Genomic DNA, 12,882 nt, shown 5'->3' on the forward strand with positions numbered 1-12,882 from the left:
GGCCTTGGAGGTTTCAACAAACTTGATCATGTATGTGACAGAACACGCTGAGTAGGTCCGGGATGAAGTAAAGTAAGGTTGTGTTCGCTCATAAGGCAATATTCTCATCATCTTAAGATAGAATGAGTATGGCAAATCTACAAACCTGTCAAGCCATGCCTGTCCACCTCAACTGACAGGTTAGGCAAAAAAAAGCATAAAGAAGAGTAATAGCCTGGAGCCCCACGGTAAGTCTGGAGAGACTGCGGGGGATCCACTTTTCAGGTTAGATTATTATACAATCCACCAGCCCGGCTTTTTGTAAGAGGAAAAAGTCAACGGTTAATGATGGAAACAAAGTTTTAAGGTTCGCCACAAGCTATGTTGGAGAATCAGCAAATGTGTAAAAGAAGATGCGCTTGTCGGGTGAAACTGAAAATTAACATACCCCCCACACCCAAGTGGAAGAAAACTAAGACGGATCATTCAAAAACGCAGTGCAATCCTGAAAGAAAACCTGGTACATAAAGCAAACTTGAAACTATGTTGGAGGTTCATCTTCCTGTGTTCACACCTGGTAGACATAATCCAAAATACTTAACTGTAATCACAGTAAAAAGAAGCCACACTTTTTGTAACTAATACACTTCAGTTCTTTTTATTTTACAGTATGTACTGCTTTGTGTGGATCTGTCACTAAAAAATAAAATACAGGAAATTTTGAATATGAAACATGGAAAAGATTTAAAAGAATACATTTGCAAGAAGTTGTGTGCATGAGCTTTTCTGTAGGTGTGGACTGTATCATGTTATTTGGAATCGGATAGGGATGAAAAAAACAATCCGCCCTCAAACCGTAATTCTGCGTAAAATAAAATAAAGCACATTGCCTGATTGGTCATGGTAATTCTTCATTTAGCCACAATAACCTAAAGCTCAGGGTATTCAAATATAGTAAAATCACCCAAAACAGATGTGGCTGATGTGAGGTTTCAGATTGATATGTGGAAAATAAAAAACTCTCACAGGCGAAAAAAAAAAATGTGTAGAAGGATATCCCCATGAAAACAAAGCATTGGTGCATTGTTATATTTTACTGTGTTCCATAAATCAGACATTATGGAGGTGCTGAGAATAAAAAGCAGCTGACACTTTTAGCGTAACAGTTCCGCCATTCCCACATGTAAATGGCGGCGAGAGCTTTCTGACGCTTAGGTGGAGATCTCCTCCGTTTAAGCACACATCCTGGAGGCTTTGTCCCGTGGCAGTGACCCGATCCAGGAGGAGGAAGCAACCAATCTGAAGGATATTAGATCAGCTCTGGGGGAGAAATTAATAAAATTCTCTCAGGTCTGCCTCACCTACTGTACTGAACCATGAGATTCAGATGCTTGCACTTTATATGCTTTCATTAGAGCGACTCCATTAAACTCCCCCCTCACCAGGTTCAAATGATCTAGGACATCATGATATTTTTGTGCAAGGTGTTGTGTTCCTCACAGCTGATATCCAGACAAGGGTGGTCTGTGCAACCGGATCCTTTGACATAACGGAGAACATGAAAACATGAAACATAGTTATTGATCACAGAGTCCAGACTAATCAAATAGCACCCTGGTTTGTTTGAAGTTAAAAACGGTTACAGTGGGTGTTTACCGTTGCACTTCAGGACCCTTCAGCCGCACCCCCTCTCAAACATACACACAGAAAAGTGTTATTTGTGTTGTTAAATTTACATTAAGTCCATTTTAATTGCATCAAGCCCACTAAACACATCTTACAATAATGGGCCTGACAGAGAAAATTGCAATCATCTGTGAAGAGCCTGTGGCAGTATAATGGACAAACCTGATTAATTTAATCTCGTTGCACTCCATAATGGCTGCACTTTATCATTTCAACAGATGGAGCACCAAGAAATTAAAAAATGCTCTCAAGGATATGCGGCATCCACTTGCATTCTCCTTTTTTTTCTGAAGGTGTATTGGCTGTGCTGAAATAAAGGCTTGGACTGGAACCTTCAGTTGAGTGCATCTTCAAAGCCAAATGAGATTAAGGTGATTGTCAATTGATGCAACAAATCATCACAATTGCCTTGTGATATATTTCTGGAGGCTGTTAGATCCTGTCCATCCATTCATCCTGTCTCATTTATAAATGGAGATGATTCAAGCGAGAATGTATGACGGATCTACCACAAAAGGACCATTTTTCACACAGCACTTTCTCAAAATCAGAATAGAATAGAAAATGCTTTTGTTGTCATTGCATTCATACATTTAATTGCATGTATTAAAAGGAGTGTTTCAGGAGATGACACCTTGATTTTTAGGACCCTATACAGTAATGCAAACCTGATTTGAATGGGCAGTCCATCCCGAAGAATATAGTGTCTTACAGAAAGCATTCTTCCAGGATTTCCCTGTATATCTTTGACTCTGACCAGCTTCCCTTCTCCTACTGAAGAAAATAATCCAAACAACATTTTATTGCCAACATCATGTGTTACCACAGGAATTGTGTAGTCAGGGCACGTCAGATTAAAAATTACATTTCTTCCAAACAAGAATTTGGCACATGAGAGAAAAATGTTTTAAAACTTGTCAAGTTTGCAGACAAGGAAAATTTTCTATTTTCAAATGATAGATTGGACCTTGCATCCAGAGATGGCCGGACCTGTCTGGTGTGTTAGTAGGTCTGCATGATTTGGTCGTTAAATCATTTGGTTGAAACCGCTGAGGCCTTCACAGAACAACTAATATTCAGTTGTACACAATTGGATTATATTAGGAAAAGGTCATTTCTGAAAGCAACTGGGTTTATTTGTTATATTGAGTTTTCTTTTTGTGTTTTTATTACACGCATTGATTTTAAAATTTTAGTCATGAAGAAAATGGCAATCATAATTTTTCTTTCACTTCAAATTGAGGCCCTGAGTTTATGATGGTCTATAACAGAAACACAACAAGCTAACCTGACAAGATGAAAAGAAAACGCTCAAGGGGTGTTGCAAGAAATGGTAAATACTAAAACATATACATTTTTGCATTAAACTTTAAATTCTATATTATTTTTACAGGTGATTGGCAATTTTTTTTAACTTTCACTTCTGACACCATCATTTCACACATTAAATAATAAACTGAAATTATGTCTTTACACTGAAATTGACTACATTCGTGACACACAAGACTTTGGCAAAAGTATGTTTTCCTATTTTAAATTACAATGACTTGAAAACTAAAAAAAAGATTAACTTCCTCTAGAAAAGAACTGGTTTATAACTTTTTTTCTGGATGCCACAAGGTTTGTTTTGCTTTTCTCATTATGAATTATGACAAAAAGATCCAATAATAAACTTTAGTTATCTCGAAATTTATACATTATAAATTCCATTAAAGTTTGCCATTAAAAATGTAGTTAAATTTGATGTTTTTCCTTTGCTGCCGTCATTTCACTTTATCTGAGAATAACTTTTATTGATATGCATGTGGGCCTATAGGTGGCGTTCTAAATCAAATTCAGATGAAAAATTCTTACTGGTACAATAATAACTCAGTAGCATTGCGCCTTCCTTGTAACTATTGGTTCGCTTTAATCTGACACTATTAAAATCTGTCAGAGTAATTTCTTATACTCACAATAAAGTTGTAGAGAAAAAATAAATAAAGAAAGAAAGAAACAGAAAAGCACATGCATGCAAGAATAAACGTCCGTTTCTTCCAATAATTATTCCGCTTACATATGATACTCAGAGCGCGCGCGCGCACTCGCACGCGCATGTCTTTCAAATTCACAGTAACCTTCCTCCGACTCGGCCGCCAGAACTTCGCAGTAAGCAATGATACGATTTTTAAGGGTCATTTCCACTAGAGTTTTATACGCGCAGAGACTACTGCCAGCAAGCAGCAGGGAGGAGGAAAAGGAGGCGTCTGTGACATTCTTGTTCATAGACAGGGAGACTTGTTGCATGCGGTGACAGGCAGCGGCTATTTTTTTTGTGTGAAAAGGTAGGGGTATTTGAAAGCACTTTTTCCTTCCTTCCTTCTTTCTTTCTTTTTTTCTCTCTCCGCTTTAACCATTGTGATTCTGGCAATGTGTCAAATTTGTGACGTTGATTGACAGCGTATTATTGAGACGTTTTTAAAATGGGCGGAGACAGAGCCGGTGGAACTGGTGGACAGCTACGACACTTGAGTTTAAAGTCACAGAAGGATTTGTGACGGGCAAAAATAAACCACGTAGCAAATTAAATGGAAGCTGCTTTATTTAAAGCTCATCTGCTGAGCATAATAAAGGCCACGCTATTATTTAATAGGTGATATTAGAGAGCGTTACACAAAGTGGTAGTGGGTACTACTGAGTATAAAAACAGCCTGAAACCCAAATGTCAATTTCCAAAATCCAGTTTTCATACTTCGTTATTTATTGTTCATATGAATGTAACCCTTATAGAGAGGTTCTTTGCACATTTTTTCATACAATGTTCTGCAATTTTTAGGGAGGAAGATTCAATTGCTTATTTATTTATATGTAAACTTAAAACACTGCAAAAATGATTCAGTTTGTTTTCTAAAAAATGTGGTCAGAAACTCAGAGGTACACTTATCAACTTTTGCTCAACATTTGCTCTCGTCTTAAATGGAGCAAAAGTAAGACTGGAGTTTTGTACACGGCGTTCACAACACTTTGGTGTTTGATGTGCATCCGTCCATCCATTTTCTGTACACCCTTGTCCATAGTGAGTGCGGGAGGGGGTTCTGGTGCCTATCTCCAGCAAACGTTTCGGGTGAGAGGCGGCGTACACCCTGGACAGGTTGCCAGTCTGCCGCAGGGCAACACAGAGACAGACAGGACAAACACCTATGCACACACTCACTCACACCTAAAGACAATTTAGAGAAACCAATTGTTTGGTGTGCATATTTTTGTATTTCTACTACCACCCTCTGGCTGCTGGCAGGTGAGGGGGCAGGAGGATGTAAATGCATCACCAGTTTTCAGCACAGGTGCTTTTACAGTCAAACCAAAATGACTGAGTGCAGGGTCCAGTTACCAATTACACTGCACTTTTTGGACCATTTATTAAAATATGAAAGGAGTCGTTAGTGAAGCAATTTATCACCTCTTGCAATGTCTAACAGGGGATATGATTGAAAAAGAATGGATGATAAATTGTATTCCGAGTTTTTTTGTATTCTCAACTGTAAATCGTTTTTGAAGGGAGGCAGTGAAGGTAAGTGAGAAAAATGGCAGTTGCAGATCTATCTTCATTTGCTGATAGAAACAAATGTTTTTCCCTGTTTTGAATGGAGATTGCATTGACAATATTAGTGTTGCTTTTGGTTGTCAAGGATGCCATGTGTCGCTCTTATGAATCCCATTCAATAATAACGCTTGTGCTTTTCTGCAAACCGTTGATGAAATGTATTGCAAATATGATGTGAGTTCATTGTTAGTAAGAATGTACTTAGAAATAAATCTGCTCACTTTCTGTCAAACCAGACAATTTGGCAGACCAAAAGTTTGTTGTGCTACAGTTGTGACAGGAAGCAAATAAATAAACTGAATAGTGAGTATGTGCCATCATGGACAGTTTATGTAAAATATAATCATTTCTCTTAAGCTTTTACTGTGGATATAACATCCCCAAAAATCCCACCTGCAAAAATGGCACAATGGATAGTTATTGTATCTTTTCATTTTCCTGCATTGTGGTTCCAGCTATGCAGGTTTTTCTGGAGACTTCGAAAGTGTCTTTTAGGAACTGCTTAAAGTTGTCACAATTTGCCCAATACTAATAAAAATGGGCATTTGAATTTTGTTTTCAAAACAAACCCATAAAATAATTAATGTGCTCTATGTATTTACATTCACCTTCTTGTAGCAATACTGAATGTTATGGAACCATAAAAAATATCAAAGAAATGTTAAACTTACCTGTGCATTACGTTATGGCTGTTCACTGACTTTAAATAACATGTTTTTACTCTGTGAAATGAAGAGCCGTTAGTACAAGTTTCATAAGAGACATTTGTCAAAATTTCATTTGCCTTAAGTTAACAACAGTTGTAGGTTTTGCTCTCATCCATTCTGCCCAAGACGGCGGTCATTTTTCTGTTTGATTATTTCCTTTTTTTTCTCTGCCTGCACACCACATTTGACAGTGATGGATAACAGGTTAAAAATGGACATTTTCTTTTCACGTGGTGTATGTTGGATTGACTCAAGCGATGCTTGGCATTCTTCCCTCGGACCAAAGGTCCTTGGAAAGATTCTGTTCCTCTCTGCTTTTCCCATTCCATCATGATACACTTTGTCTTCATTTTACCCTGGCTTGGACTCATTTTCATGATATATAGCTGAAGCACATCATAAAGACAGAAGTGTAGGTTATGTCAAAGATATGCCATCATGATTACAGTCTTTGCAGAGGCAGGCCCTCTCTGCTTGTTCTGCAGCACTGAACACACACAACTCACTGGATCCTCTGTTTAAAGCCAGCACTTTCCCCTGTTTCGCTTTTTTTCTTTGTCCTGCTAGGCAACATTGTCAGATATCAGTTGTTCTTTGGTATCTAAAAGTGAGTTCATCAAGCTGTCAAATTTGTACACCTGATTAAATGTTATGATGAGGTTTTCTGCTGAAGGTTGGCTTTCCTCTCAGTGGAGGCCATGCGAGAAGGTCTTCATGGTTAAACAAACTGTGTGGCGTAACAATCACAACCTAAAAAAGTGGACCAGAAAACACTAATGACGTTTTCTTTGTCTGTATTATTCAGTCTCTGTTTTTCTAATGTAGTCGGATAATCAGTGTCAGATGTAAGCACTCGTAAGGTTATTTCAGGAAACATTTAAATCTAGCCCATAAGTTTTTTTTTTTTTAAGTTGCAGCTATTTATTTTTTGCTTTAATTTGCTTTAAGGTGTTCTTACTATTCTTTTGTGTCTTAATAATTGAAGAAAAAATAAATTAAGTTGCACAAACAAAATTCCATAAAAATGTTACAAATTTTAAGGTTGTGCAGGCACTTTAAATGGGCTAAATGTTAGGATTCCTGGCCAGAATCGACCAGAAAATCACCTTTTCAATCATCAGTTGCTTTGTTTTAATCTCAAAACCAAGCACTTCCAAGTATATGCTTGTTGAAAATATGTTCCTCCACTGAAACTGGTGGGAATTTTGAAGGAAAAATAACACAGCTTTCTTTCAAAAGAAAGCTTTTAGATTCGTACTTATTTCATTTTCTGATGATGAATCAGTCTATCGATGTCACATTGGGCCTATCAGTTGCCTATGTTTTTATCTTTTCTGTAACCAAAAGGACAACTGAACCAGGTTATTGCTGTATTAACACAAATATATAAAATGTATTTATTGCATAATCTGATTGCTTCTAATTGTAATAGTTATTACATTGCTGCTGTTAAGTTATAGATTTATCAGCACAATTATGATAATGTAAGAGGTTTTTTTATTTATTTTGGTACACATATATATGTGTGAAAAAAATGTATACATGTACATATATGTTTGCTACGTATAAGAGACGTGATTAACAGTCTCTTTAAAATAAGACAAAGGTGTTAAATCTTTACTACTTGGGCCAAGAAACTCTAAACAAATCTCCAAATTCTGTATAATACTTTGCTTCTTATACTTGTGCTCTTCATAGAGTAACATAACACTAGTAGTCGGACAGCCAGATCTTAGCTGTTTAAGTAGGATTGGCTTGGTTAGCTGGCCTGTACTGTGCTGCGTTACGATTAGGCATACATACTGTTTCTCATGACACAATGTGTCCACACCCAGTCTGGAGGGACAGTGTTCTGTCATCTTGGTTAGTCAAACACAACCAAATGTTTGTAACTTTCCGTGTGAAGAGCACCAGGGTAGAGTGTGCAAGAGCATTAATTTTTTTACAAGTATATGCTAACAGGAATACGTTTTTCTTAATATTGCATACACTTTTAAAAATGCCTACAATTAGCATTTGTTAGGATAAACTTTGCAGTCAGAAATTATCTTAATCTATAGTGAATTTCAAATGCCTATAGAGATAGACATTTGCATGGTCCAATGACTGTTGCTTGGACTGTGATCTTCTGTTTTGTGGGAATGTGGTTACAATCCCACACTGTGATTGACATATTTATTAATACTTGCGGTCAAAATATGCTATAGCTTTTTATTTTAATACCATGATCTCACATCCTTTGAATGCTGCATTTTACGGAAATATTTATTGACATTATCGAATATATAGTTTCAGCTTCAGAGCGCTATGCATCAAAAGTGAACAACTCGATAAGGAAACTCAGTAATCAAAAGATTGCAGCTCAGACCTTAGTCAGTTGTAAAAGCAGCGAAACTGATTCAACTTATGTCTCAACAGAACAATTTTCATTCACACATGCACTATATTCCCTACTGTACACTACATGTGCTTCACGTTTGCTTTAAGACTTAACTTCAGAGGCGAGTTCTCCAGTCTATTCTCCTTACTTTTGAAGTTACATGCTCCTCCAATTACTGGGGGGGGCATGCAGTCTCCCCCCATGGTGTCCTTGGACAGCTCTTTGAGTGCCTGAAAATGTTGCGGACCATTAATTCTGGATTGTCTTCATCTGTTTGCATAATTTTCCCTCCGTAACCGTTTTCCTTTCCCTATTTTCATAGTCTCTTTTCTCAGATTCATATTTTTTTTCTCCTTCACAAATGTTTGTCGTCAAGATAGTTCAGTTTTATAACAGTTTTTTTAATACCACTGACAGTTGTTAAACTTTCACATCAGGCTCTTTTATGGTACACAGGCGGTAAGCTGTGTACTGTACATAGCCTGTGTGTTTTATGGCCGCTCTGCTGATGGTGCCTATTGAAACTCTTCACCTGCCAACAGCTTGGTTTGCAGATGTATTGCATGATATTTTTATATGATAGTATTAAAATTTTCCAGAACTAGGTGCAATCATAAACAAAGTAGGGGAGCGGTTAAACAAAAATCAGGTTGGTCTAAAGAAGAAGTCTATGTTTTCTTTAACCTGATATATTTTCTAGTTTTTTCTAAAGTTAGACTAATTTGCTGTCAGGCAGGAGGTTGTTTTTGCAACTCAGGCAGACTCCAGAAATTAATTTATCCAAATAACCAAGTCCTCCTGGGCCATGGAGGTTGGGACACTGAAATGGCCCTGGTAGGCTAAAGCCGTCTTTTGAAGTCTGGAATGTTTTGGCTGACTTAGAGCAGGCGACTGGAGTGGAGGGGGGATCGTTTTCACTGACCCATGGGATTTTTAACCATTTTCATACACTGAGAACAAAACAAAGTGAGGAAAAATGCCTGAGCTGATTTGCATTGACTTTCCTATCAAAAAAAAGAGAGGAACAATTTAAGTGATGGTGATTTAAAGGAGTGGTTGAATTTCGTTTTTCCAAAATTTGTTAAGTAGAGGATGGATATGCTGCATAGGAGTTTAATAATTTTGATCATCTTAAAAACACATGAAGGGGAAACAGTTTTCATTAAAAATGTCCATTATTTTTAGGGGTGTACCAAACACTCATTCACAAATAAGACTCAGCCATTGTTTCTGCAATTGACATGTTACATGCAAAAAAATATGTTTTTCCCATTAATTAATTGCATTAAAACTCCCTCCATTATCAGACTATAAAAGCATTGACCAAAAGCTTTAATGTACTATATTTGTTTGGTAAAAATCAAATGGAAAAAACAAACTTATGCTTTAATGCATACATTTGGACAATTCCTTATTTTTAATGATGAATTTAAAACCATTTTCTCTTTTCAAAAACTGCTACATCATTTTACAAATCTTTCATGTCACATAGTTCTCTTTTTTTATTTGAATCAGCCAAAGTTGATAAATCTAAAACAAAAACTAGAAATCAGTATTGATCAGTGAAAGCCTCATAATTTTTTTCATTTGCATTTTTTATTTTCCTTAGATTGTATATATACATAAATATAAACATAAAAATATTGAATCTGAATGCTCTGTTGAATAAAACACCTGCAGTTGTCACCCTAGCAGATATAGGTCAGACGTTAATTGCAACAAGAAGATGATATGCTTTTAATAAACAGGCCCGAAGAAAGCATAGTGCAGGAAACTAGGCGATCTTTGAGTAACGGGCCACTTGAGTTTCCATCCTAATAAATAATTCACAAGTCCTGCGTGATGAGCTGCTGAGGACAGAAATCCCTAATGACAGCTTTTTATAACCTATGACTCAGCGGCCCATTATGCTTCTGACATCCCTACACTGACCACATCCCCTGTGCATGCTCGGGGTTTACTCTGTTCTCAGGCTGTACAGTGCTGCATTTCATTGCTTCAAATTTAATTTATTAATTTTTTTTTTATCATTGACTGAACATTTTTGATGCTGGAAATCACTGTTATGAACTTATTCAGTTTAAGTTGTTTTGTGTAAGTTTTTTTTTGGGGGTACTTAAAAATATATTTATTTTCTCAAACATGTTAAATTAAAACCAGTTTATAGCTTTTTGTATAATTGTATGCATTTTCAACTTGTAAATTGTGCTTTTACTGTCTTACATTCTTGCCAAAGATATCAAATAAATCAATAATAAAAGGACTGTTTTGCACAGGGATTCTAAGAGATCTTGTAAAAAAGAAAAAAAAGTTCTTTACAAGTTTAAAGATTCAGGAACAACTAGTGATGAGCCAATGATTTTTATGGTATTTTCTTACAAATTATAAGCAAATGTAATGGTACGTTATGTTTATAACAATTTGTTTGTGACCCTCTTTGTTCAAATTTGTTGAACATAATGAGCACAATTCTTTTTTTTAAGTTTTCAATTTTCTTTCTCTCTGTGTGTCTGTATATTTGCATGTTTAAGAATCTACACTTATTGACTTTGGTTAAGAGTTTTGTCCATTTAAAGATATTTTGTATTGCTTATTCTTGCTAGATGCTATGAAATAATTTCCAAGAAGATTTATATTTATTGGACATGATTTGTGTCTTTTTTGCTTCAACAGCTAGGTCTCAGAAAACTGCTGTAAAGTTTTAAAAACACTTCAGCCAAACTCAATGTTATCACTTATTTCTAAAGAACTGCCTTACTCAGTTTAAAGCTCCGGTAGATAACTTTTATAAAACATGTTTTCAACATATATATTAAAAACTGTTGTAACGGTATGACATGAGACAAATATTAAAAAATAAATAAACAATCAAGCTCCTCTACTTCTTCCACTGCTCCTGATCAGAAACCAAACAGAGCCACGATGGAGGAAGTTAGGTCTTACCACTATCAATCATTAGCTAATGGAGGAGTAACAACTTACTGTTCCAGATGGACTGTTTATCGGTGGCATGCTAAGTAGCATGCACATTCATGGCAGGCTCCACTGGGGGGAAGCAGCTATGGTGCAGGAGGGAGGAGGGAGTGTTGAGCAGTGTGTATACAAATGTGATTCACAGTTTTAAGACCTTCCTTATGGCTTTGATTGATTGTTTCTGACCAAGCAATGTATTTCTGCAGATGGCAGTAGGACCACAGGGAGGAGGCTGAGGAAGGTTTTTTTTCACAGATTATCTACATCATAAATTATCAGGATATAGTGACAGTTTTAAAAAATATATGTAAAAACATATTTATATAGCAGTTTCCTGCGTTAGTGATTATGTGCTGAGGATCTTTGTACAAGGAGACATTTGGTGGAGAGCTAGACTATCATGCTTCCTCTGAGTTTTGATATGACTTGTTAACAATTTGATGTATAACATGTCCTGACAATTCAGGACATGTCCTGAATTGCTTAGAGATTCACAATATTTTTTCATGGCTTTTGTTGTTTTGTATGAGCTCTACAGAAACTGTTGTTCTTCTGATCCAAAATTTATGTTGTTGTTTGAAGATAATTTAATAACAAGAATTATAGCACCATACTGCACTGTTCTCTATTGTGGCTCAGCTAAGGCTCCCCTAATAAAGAGTGTACTATGGTCAGGGTCTGGATCGAATCAAACCTCTGAGTCTAGATTTTGAGAATCAGTAGTGAAGAGTGTCATTTCAAAATAATTTCACCTTAACCTATTTAATCCCACTGGCAACAATTGTTGCCAGACATTTTTTCTAACTTCTGGAAGCTCTGGAACAGTTGTTTTGACTTTTGGCAGCTGATTGAAGTTTTAAAATAAAATAATTATCTGTCTACTCTAAGCAATATCAATTTTATGTTTCTAGTGTGAAAGGTCACATGACCAGACCTCTTTACTTCCTGCCTGTAACACTGGAGGTTAATGTCAGTCACAAACCTCTACAAGAGGAAGTCAGTAAAATTTTTTTAATAAACAAATACAAAAGATATTTTTAAGATATGTTCTTTCAAGTATCTTCTACTGATATGTAAAGAAAAGTGTATCCCTTCATTCATCTTTTGATCATAAGAAAAGTGAATGCTTGCGGCAAGCATAATACCTTGATAACACTATGCTATGTGTCCATAGCTGCGCTATTTATTCTATATGTTCCCACACAGCTTAAAACTATCAGATATTTTAGATCTGAAGGAACCTCAAAATGATCTTTTTTACATTACTGTCATTCCCAGAGTTGAAACCCTCCCCTATTTCGCTCCCTAAAATTCGAGCCTTTCCACAAAATGTGGCTTATGCACAGAATGACAGCGACAAGATGACGCCATGCCTGAAACTACTTTAGGACAGAGCAAAGGTGTGCTTCTTGGTCTGATGGAACAGAGGGAATTTCCTCTCATTGATGAAATGACCAAATGGGGTCAAAGGTCATTTGTCACATTGAGACAATGACATCTGCAGGATGTAGCATTGAATCTTTATGTATCTAAAATATTTCTGAACACTCTTGGAACCATTCTTTGTTATAATA

General features: G+C 36.3%; 1 protein-coding gene across 18 annotated transcripts in view; it reads left to right on the forward strand.

The window, feature by feature from the left end:
• The first annotated feature begins 3,782 nt into the window (after positions 1-3,782).
• The window catches only part of eya1 (EYA transcriptional coactivator and phosphatase 1), a 77,513-nt gene continuing 68,413 nt past the window's right edge, over positions 3,783-12,882 (forward strand). For 16 of the 18 annotated variants that reach the window (XM_055037260.1, XM_055037269.1, XM_055037271.1 and 13 more), the window contains exon 1: positions 3,789-3,989. The gene's annotated coding sequence lies outside the window, so the exon portion shown is untranslated. Of the gene's footprint in view, positions 3,990-12,882 lie in introns of all 18 variants that reach the window. The other 2 variants (XM_055037264.1, XM_055037268.1) reach the window with 2 other exon arrangements.

This window comes from Poeciliopsis prolifica, unplaced genomic scaffold (assembly GCF_027474105.1).
Source record: "Poeciliopsis prolifica strain line A6 unplaced genomic scaffold, Auburn_PproV2 SCAFFOLD012, whole genome shotgun sequence".
Taxonomy (NCBI): Eukaryota; Metazoa; Chordata; class Actinopteri; order Cyprinodontiformes; family Poeciliidae; genus Poeciliopsis; species Poeciliopsis prolifica.